This window comes from Suricata suricatta, chromosome 9, assembly GCF_006229205.1.
Source record: "Suricata suricatta isolate VVHF042 chromosome 9, meerkat_22Aug2017_6uvM2_HiC, whole genome shotgun sequence".
NCBI classification, from domain to species: domain Eukaryota; kingdom Metazoa; phylum Chordata; class Mammalia; order Carnivora; family Herpestidae; genus Suricata; species Suricata suricatta.
The window spans coordinates 33,611,392-33,621,199 of NC_043708.1; the positions used below are offsets into that span (position 1 = coordinate 33,611,392).

The window sequence follows — 9,808 nt, forward strand, 5'->3', positions numbered from 1 at the left end:
TATGGTATCTGTCCTTCTCTGCCTGACTTATTTCGCTTAGCATGACACCCTCAAGGTCCATCCACTTTCCTACAAATGGCCATATTTCATTCTTTCTCATTGCCATGTAGTACTCCATTGTGTATATATACCACATCTTCTTGATCCACTCATCAGGTGATGGACATTTAGGCTCTTTCCATGTTTTGGCTATTGTTGACATTGCTGCTATGAACATTGGGGTGCATGTGCTCCTATGCATCAGCACTTCTGTATCCCTTGGGTAAATCCCCAGCAGTGCTATTGCTGGGTCATAAGGGAGTTCTATGGATAGTTTTTTGAGGAACCTCCACACTGTTTTCCAGAGTGGCTGCACCAGTTTACATTGCCATGCAGGGTATTTATTTATTTATTTATTTTACAGGGCTGAAAGGCTGGGCCAGTTTTACTGGTAGCTAAACAGTGATTAATGGGGTATGGTTTGAGAGGCACTAGGACAGGCCCCCCCATGCCCCTGCCTCTGCTTGGAATTCTCTCAGCATCGTTTATTTACACTAAGTCATCATGTCTCCCCTATAAGACTGTGTTCCATAGGTGTGTTCACCTCCGTGCTTGCAACAGCACCCAGTACATGATAGGTGTTCAATAACCATTGGTTGGATAAAGGGTCTTCAAGGGGCACTGCATTAAAGTGCAAATACCTTTGGAACAGTGCACCGAGCTGTTATCAGTGCTTACCACCCTGGCAGGAGTGACTGCTTTTCCTTTGTGTCACTGACCCTGAGCCACCCTTCTCTGTACCCTTGAGGGAGCCACATGCAGGCAAAGGAGAGCCACAGATAGCAGTTGTCCCTGCCAGTACACGGGTATTTCCCTACTGTTCCTATTCTACTTCTGTTTCTCCTTGGCTCAGAATCCCTGACTCGGTCTCTTATTTATGACTCTGCTCCTGCCCTGAGGGCTGGCCTGGTCTCCCAAGTTTGGATTCCAGTTCCCCCTGAAGTGGGTGGCTCAGCCCATCCACATCTATGCCCTAGCCCTTTAGACTGCCTCCTCCAGGGGGATGCCTTACCTGGGCAGGGTCCTTGGCTCTGCCCCATGTGGTCCTTCCCGCAGCAGAGATGCTCAGAGATATGGCTGTGCAATCTGGGTGGAGGGAAGGTAGGGGGGGCGAGTGGTGTGGATTGTAACTGTTCTCTGGACAGTTTTTCCTCTCTACTCACATCCCTCACTGGCCTCTCCTTCCCACTTCAAACTCGATGCTGCCTCCCTGAGCCAGAAACTGTCTTAGAGTATGAAGCTTCTTTCCTCTGACCTTTCTCCCTTGTGGTTTTTTGCAGGCTCTGTTTACCTGCGTATTCTTCTTTGTGGCTCTCTGCACCTCCTCCTCCACCTCCCCCAGGTGGGTGTTTTAGCCTGTGTTTTCTCAGAGAAAGGCTGAGCGAAGAGCTTGAGTGTGGGCAGCCAATTTGGGGAAATGATTTCTGGGGCACAGGAGTGGAGACTGGAAAGTGTGCCACAGAGAAGGTGGGAAGGGTGCTAGAGGGGGTGTTCTTGACTGAGTCACTCTTGCAGGCTACTGGGACTCAGCCCCACTAGGCTGCTCCAAGGAATCATGCAGAATGTGCCCAGAATTCTGTTTAAGTGATGGAATGGAGAAACATCCATCGAGTACTTCAGCATTGCCCTGTGAGTTGTTAACTTCCTTGCAGATCCTGGCTGGCCTCCACGCTGTTGTGTCCAAGAAACCCAGAGGCACAGCACAACTGAGGCACGATACTCTCAGCTTATTCCTGTACAAAGCTGGTTACCATGGCAACGGCAGTAGGGGATGTGGGCCGGGAAGGAGTGAGGCAAGACACAAGGACTAGTACTCCCTTGCCCTGTTGCAGATCTAGTGATGTCTGTGTTAAGTCCCATTGGTCACAAGGACTTCAAGGTGTTGCCAACCACTCTCCTCAAAAGACTTAGGACAGGAAGATTAGTGGGACACACCATGGTTTGTAATCTCACAAATGGTCCCAAGGCCTTGACCGGGATTCAGCATCTACTTCCCACACCATACCTTCTGTTTCCCCAGTCAGAGAACAAAGGCGGTGGCTGCTGAGGTTATCCCTACACCCCCTGGCCTCCCCAGGTCTGCCTCACCTGGGTTACTGCTTCCTTGGAGTGTTGGGAGACTCTGGAAAGTCAGGGGCAGAGGGGAGCCTATGGGTAGAAATTGCTTATGGAGGTGGTGCTCAGGAAGGAAAATTCTAGAACAGAAGGTTCCACTTAGAAACTTGCCAAGGATGAGCTCTGTTTAAATTTAACTGGAAACTGGTTCCATCCAAGGCCAAACATCACTTCGTCCTTTGTGCCCCAACCCCACCATGGGGAAGTAATGGGAATAGAGGCTGAGGGAATTGGTGGGAGCAGATAGAAGTCCTTCTCTTCCAGGACTGTCTGTACCCAGTCAAAGACCACCTTCTCCCTGCCACGGAAGCTCCACAGATCACCTGGACATCTCCCTCACTGCATGCACCTGCCCAGCAGAGCCTGGAGGGGGGTCCTGGGGCTCCAGCAGCCTCCCCTCCCAGTTCTCTCCAGCCTTTTGTCAGCCAGCAGTTCCTGCTTATGCTCACTTCTGTGCCATTATTATGCTAACTTCTCCACTAGAAGAGCCTTTCCAACCCCTTTCCATTCTCCTTACAACCCTGCTCAATTTTTTTAAAGGCCAAGCCAAGCATTTTCTTTGTGAAAGTCCTGGAGGAATTACTCTCAAGTATTCTATGCTCCTTTAATGACATCTCTACAATAGTACTTTATGCATAATAACTCATTTACTTCTCAAAACGGCCTTTGAGGTAGAGTCTATTACTCTACCTATTTTACAAATGAGAAAACTAAGTCATGGGGAGATCAAATCACTTGTCTGAGATAACACATTGAGTAATGTCACTTACAGGACTATGCCTTCTCTGCATACTGACAATATGTAGCTTGGTGTGTCACATAGGAGGCCACACATATGCTACCAAGTGAATCAGTTGAATGCTGGTACTTGCTCAAAAGAGTCAAATGAAGTCTAATTTAAACATAAGACAAGTGTAGTTGACACTTCATAATACTGAAGTAGGTTCTCTTGTTTGAGAGTTCTCTAGGCCTTTCCATACTCTCTCTGTCTTTTCTCTTTCTGGTTGTTTTCCGGTTTATTTAGTTTATTCTTCCGTTCGGAGAATATAAGACAAAATTACCAAGAGGAAGAGGTTTGCTTGGGGGAGAGGGCTGAGGTCTTCTCTAGGTTAGATGTTTGGTGAATCCATTGGCTTTGTGTTCTTCATTAGGACTGGATAAATGAGAATTGGCTTCAGGCAGGGGTGGAAGAGGGAAGCTATCAGAGTACCTGGTGAGAAATTGAATTTAGAGGGAGGGAATGAAGTGGAATATGTTCCTTTCAGTCCCATTGATCTTTCTTTCCATCAAAGCATCTCCTGCAGGCTTCAGTTAAGGGTATAGAATTATAGGAATTAGATATGTTACCCTATCTACGATGATGGCAGGATCATTTGTCAATGAAAAAAATTCAATTGGAGAGTTTCTAGAACACTCTTTATGCTTGACTTGTTTTTGAAATCTTTTTAATTGGATTTGAGTCTTTTGTTTCTTTGGACAAAGTCATTAACCCCTGTTTCACTGGGCTGAAAAAAGAAATGAAAGGTAGTTTAGACTGTCTGGGAGCCCTGAAGTAAGAGTCAGCATGCCTACCTTGTATGGGGTGAGCGCCACACCTGCTCCCTCCTCACATGCCTCACACTGCTGTGGGACGGAACTGATGTGGTCCACTATGACCCTCATTCTCTCTGAAAGTTGTTTAAATGCAGCATCACAATCAAGGGCTAAGCCATGGGATTTGAGAACATAACTGTTCTGGTGACAAGGGCACAGAGTAGAGGGAAAAGGTCTTTTTTTTCTAGTTCTGACTCTGTTACTGAACTAAGAGTTGGGAGAAGACAGTGCATTAGTGTTGAAAATGTTTCCTTGCTTTTGTAAAAGGGAGGGAATGAATTAAAAGTGTTCAGGTATCAGGACTGGGTTTCAGAGTAGAATGTGGGGTCTGGAACCCAGTGCAGACACACATTTTTCTTTACTCCTCATTCTATCTTTAATGACTCCCTTAATCCCTAATCTATTCCTCTTTAATCCTTTGTGTCCTCAGAATATGGGATAGATGAAGGCAATAGTGGTCAAGGTCATGGATAATGATACTATTAACCTTTAAGAATCCAATTAATTAAATTTAATTAAAGAGTATGAACTACTTTTTATCAAGCACTTAGTATGTAGTAGATACTGAAAAATACTATTTAATTTAATGCTCAAAGTAATCTTAAGAAATAGATACAGTTATCCCTATTTTAAACATGGAAAACTGAGGTCCAGAAAGGGAGAATTATTTGTGCTAGTTTACAGCAAGTAATGGCTGAGTCTACCGGAAATGTATTTTAACCCAAAGCCGATGCTCTTACCCACTATTGCACACTTAACAGGGAGAAAGGTAGTAGCAATATATAGTAGATATATAATCCAATGGACTTTCCTTTGTAATTCTAAGCCTCTCAGTTAGCACTCATATTTGGTCATATTATCAATCTTAAAACTCTATCTGTGGTCTCCTATCTTTAAGGATCACCTTCTGTGATCGTTAATTGTATGCATCAACTTGGCTGAGCCATAGTGCCCAGATATTTGGTCAAACATTATTCTGGATGTTAGATTAACATTCAAATTGATGGACTTTGAGTAAAGCAGATTGCCTCGTACTCAATTTGGGTGGGCCTCATCCAATCAGTTGAAGGCCATACTAGAACAAAGAATGAGGTCCCCTGAGCAAGAAGGAATTCTGCCAGCAGAATTCAAATTTCTTTGAACTTGAACTGCAACATCAGCTCTTTCCTAGGACTCTAGCCTGCCAGCTTACCCTGTAGATTTTGTACTTGCCAACCTCCATAATCATGTGAGTCAATACCTTAAAATAAATCTCTTTCTAGAAGATACATGTTCTATTGGTTCTGTTTCTTTGGAAAAGCCTAAATAGCACTTGTTCTTCCTTCTTGGACTTTTCCTTCTGCATCTCCTTCAAGTCCTCATTTCCTCTTCTGCTCTGACAAGAGGAGTCTTCACTGTTGGATGGCAACTTCTTGTTCTTTTGTCTGTATGTCCTTTCCCTCAGAAAGATACTCACTCTCACAACTTCATGATGAATATGAGTTATTTTGAAATCTGAGTTCCCAGCTCTGACTGCCTTCCATACCCCATGTTTGGGGCTGCCTGGACCTTTACAGGAGGATGTCACCAAACTTGTCAGCTAATCATTCAGCTCCCACATCATCGGGCTCTCCTCCTAGTCACAGACTCTTTTAATCACCCAGACTTAAATCTGGAGTTTCTTTATTTTATTTTTTAAATGTTTATTTGTTTGTTTGTTTTGAGAGAGAGAGAGTGCAAGCAGGGAAGGATCAGAGGGAGGAAGAGAGAGAAAATCCCAGGCAGGTTCCATGCTCAGCACAGAGCTAGGTATGGGGCTTGATCCCATGACCTTGGGATCATAATCTGAGCCCAAATCAAGAGTCAGACGTTTAACCAATGGGGGTACCCAGGTGCCCCAATTCTGGAGTTTCTTTGCGATCAAATGCTCTACCCCTGAGCTATACCCCCAAATCCTGGAGTTTCTTAAATGCTCCTTCTCCCCTGCCCCATATTCAGCTGGCTAACTAGTGGTTCAGTTGCTCTTCTTTGGGACTGTCTTTCATCTTGCTATGGTCTGAATGTTTGTGTGTCACAGAATTCATATGTTGAAATCCTAACCCCCAACGTGATAGTATTAGCAGATGAGGCCTTTGGGAGGTCTTAGTCATGAAGACTGGGTCCTCATGACTGATGTTAGTGCTCTTATAAAAGAAACACCACAGAGTTTCCAAACTCTTTCTGCCATATGAAAGTACATACAATGAGAGGTCTGTGACCTGGAAGAGGGCCCTCACTAGAATCTGACCTTATTGGCTTTCTGACCTTGGACTTCCCGCCTCCAGAACTGTAAGCAATAAATGTTTGTTGTTTATAAGCTACCCAATCAGTGGTATTTTGTTACAGCAGACTGAATGGACTGAAACAAACCTTTTCTTTTTCTTTACATGATTATGGCTGGTGTTACCTGGCCCAGGCCTGTTTGTCTCCCTCCTGGACCATTTCCCTGTCTTCAGATCTATCTTTTCTAGTCCACCTTGCACAGAAATGGAAGATTAGCCTTTCTAGACCACCATTTTCTTGATCTCTCTTATCCTGGTTTAGCAGGAGAGAGAAGCTAGCCCTATCTCAAACCAGTGCTAAAACTGTACCTGAAGTTAATCCTTTCTTTGAGAATAAAGCCCAATTCTGCTTCTTGCCACATGTTCCCAAACCCCTGGAAAGCAAGGCCACAAAGAACCTCACACTCAATCAGAAGCTCCTTTGTAACCAACTGTCTCTTTAAAAGCTGCAAACATCCAGCAGCACCAAGGGGAGTTTAGATGGCATTGGACTTGGTCTTCTAGGGAGGGACATACCAGGGTCCAGGACTAAGCCCCCATGTGATTCTTTCTGCACATCAGGGCTGTTTCCTGCCATCAGCTCTCACCAGGTCAGACTAAGCTTGTTTCCCTGGAGGCTAAACTCAGATGGAGATGTCAGAGAGGGTGCAGAGATGGAGACACAGGTCCATAGAAGGGAAAAAAATGTCTTTATTTCTGAATGGTACTGTTAACTCAGAAGCTTCACTGGGTTTAAATACCCATAAGCACTGTGGCAGTGGTTTATCAAAATAACTTGCCTACAAAGTATCCACATTGAAGGGTAAGCTATTGTTCTGGTTTTGAGGGATGAAATATAATTTCTTTTTTATTGTCTTTTAGGGATAAGTGCTCATACAGCACTTTGAGAGGAATACTTTTTACCAAATTGGGCCAAAGTTATGTAATAATAGTAATAGCAGCTATTATTTACAGAGTACTTAACAGTGTCACATACTGTGCAAAGTGTTCTGCATATATTGACTCATTTACTCCTCACAATAAAATCACAAGTTATAAACTATTATTACTTCCATCTTTCAGATGTGGAAACTGAGGCATAAAGAGGTTTGCTCAAGGAGATAGCTAAGAAGTAGTAGAGTCAAGATTTGAACAGGCAGTCTGGCTGCATAGCTCATAGGCATAGGGAAGGAAGGAGATCGGACTGATTCCTACATTTGGTAGGTAATTCACTTGAATTAGTACCTAATTACTGGCCAATTGGAAGAGTTTTATTGTAACTAAGGAAGCCATAAGGTTTCTGCAATGGGAGCCTAAATTTGAGACTCCCAATAGGTGACTCACAACTTTCTAAGATACCAAAAGATCTCAAATTTGGAATAAAATTAGGTCAAGACAAAATTTAATGCATTCCTGAGGGCCAATGGGTTATATGGGGGTGTGGGTCCTCAAGGCTGCTCCCAGTTAGGTCACAGGGCAAGAAGGAGAGTGGTAAGAATAATTGAAGATGGATAGAAATTTTCAAAATCAACTTGCTGGAATCAGGAAGGATTTCTTTTTAATGATGCTGATTGCTTGGGGGCAGATAGAACGAGCAGAGGCTTCATGATTGCTGAGTCTAAATTCTCTTGGTGTACGGATAAATTTAATGGATGTTCTGTGTCACACTGATGAGGAGAAGGCCCTGGAGCTGTCCAAAGGGACTGGCACACTGTTCACAAATCTTATGCACTTCCCCTGGCAATGAGGAGCTACAGGAGCGGTGTCTCAAAGGATTGCCATCCAGGTGGGACTGATGTGTCTGGAGCCTTCTGCATTGTAACCTGTGCTTCCCCAGGCCACACTAACCATCTGCGGCAATGAGTTCTCAAACAATGGGACTGTGTGGACCCCAAGTTTCTCTCTTCCCTGACGCAGTCCCTGGTGGCCTCTTATTCTACTTGGTATCATTCAGTTTCTTCTATGGCCACCAATGCAAAGCTTGCCCTTGATGGCATCACATTCCGGCCTCTAGGGAAGGCAAAATCTCCACAGTCAGCCCTACACCCTGGTTTTACTGGTTTGAGGACAACTGATTTGGCTTAAAGAGTGGGTAGGATTTAGGTGAGGAGAAAGAAAGAAGTTAAAAATTCTGTTTTCTAGGGAAATACGCAATATTTTCCATAGTTGTACTTTTGGGCTCCCTTCTTCCTGCTGTCATCTTCATCTTCTCTGTTGGATTAATTTAAGAGAAAGTCCCTATGACTTTCTTTCCAGAAGCTGTGGGCCTTGGCAGCCCTTGCTTGGAAGGCCAGCCCCCTGCTTATGTACTGCAAGCAGGAACAAATGTGGGGCAGGAGGCAAGGGGAAAGCATGAACAGGTTTGGACCAGCTGTCCGAGGCCTGAGAGAGAAATGCCCTCTGTTCTTGTGTGTGCTTTGTGCTGCTTCTCACTAGCAGAGAAGTGGGAATCTGAGCCTTCAGTCAGGATGCAAGTCTCAGGGAAGAAGCCAGAAGGGTCACCTAACCTGCTTTGGGTCCAGCGCACCAGCTGAGAGCCAGGTTAGGACAAATGCCCAGAGCTGCCATGTATGTTAGACATGTGCAAAGAACGAGATGTGATTGGATGGCATCCCTGTTAGAATCTTTGGGTGGAAATGGATGAGGCTGTTCACCTCCAGGAGAGAAGCAGTGAGAACCTGGTATCCACGCACCTTATCCTTGGACCTTTATCTGCTGAATCCTCTTATGTCCTATGTAGGATGGACTTACCCTCTTTCAGTCAGTCTTCCCAGGACAAGCAACAGGTGGATCTCAAATCTCTGCTCTGATGTTTGACACCATTCAAGAAGCCATCTCATTAAAGGATAGGGCTGAGAAACTAGTTTGAGTATTTTCTGATAATTTAACATCTTGATTAGAAAATGGCAGGATTTTGTTGAAAACCCCCCTTTGACTGATGTGTGTCTCTTATCATTCTAAACATTTTACTCACTGTCTAATAAAATGAATTTTATTGATTTGAGGCCTAGAAAGGGAAATGATCTACTTTTCTTTTTTTATAATAGTTTATTGTCAAATTGGTTTCCATATAACACCCAATGCTTCTCCCCACAAGTGCCCCTCTCCATGACCATCATCTCCTTCCCCTCTCCTTCTCCCCCTTCAGCACTCAGTTCATTTTCAGTATTCAATAATCTCTCATGATTTGTGTCCCTCTCTCTCCCCAACTCTCTTTTTTTAATAGTTTATTGTCAAATTGGTTTCCATACAACACCCAGTGCTCTTCCCCACAAGTGCCCTCCTCCAACACCACCATCTCTTTTCCCTCCTCCCCTTCCCCTTCAACCCTCAGTTCGTTTTCAGCATTCAATAGTCTCTCAAGTTTTGCATCCCTCTCTCTTTCCCAACTCTCCCTCTTCCCCTTGTCCTGGTCCTTCATTAGGTTTCTCCTGGTCTCCTGTTAGACCTGAGTGCAAACATATGGTATCTGTCCTTCTCGACCTGACTTATTTTGCTTAGCATGACACCCTCAAGGTCCATCCACTTTCCTACAAATGGCCATATTTCATTCTTTCTCATTGCCATGTAGTACTCCATTGTATATATATACCACATCTTCTTGATCCACTCATCAGGTGATGGACATTAAGGCTCTTTCCATGATTTGGCTATTGTTGACAGTGCTTCTATGAACATAGGGGCACATGTGCTCCTATGCATCAGCACTTCTGTATCCCTTGGATAAATCCCTAGCAGTGCTATTGCTGGGTCGTAAGGGAGTTCTATGGATAGTTTTTTGA

The 9,808-nt window shown here is 44.3% G+C and overlaps 1 long non-coding RNA gene across 2 annotated transcripts in view; it reads left to right on the top strand.

The window, feature by feature from the left end:
• Window positions 1-9,808, top strand: part of LOC115302749 — a 64,779-nt gene that overhangs the window by 16,162 nt on the left and 38,809 nt on the right. For both annotated transcript variants that reach the window (XR_003913617.1, XR_003913618.1), the window contains exon 3: window positions 1,320-1,381. This is a non-coding gene — a long non-coding RNA (uncharacterized LOC115302749). The remainder of the gene's footprint in view (window positions 1-1,319; window positions 1,382-9,808) is intronic.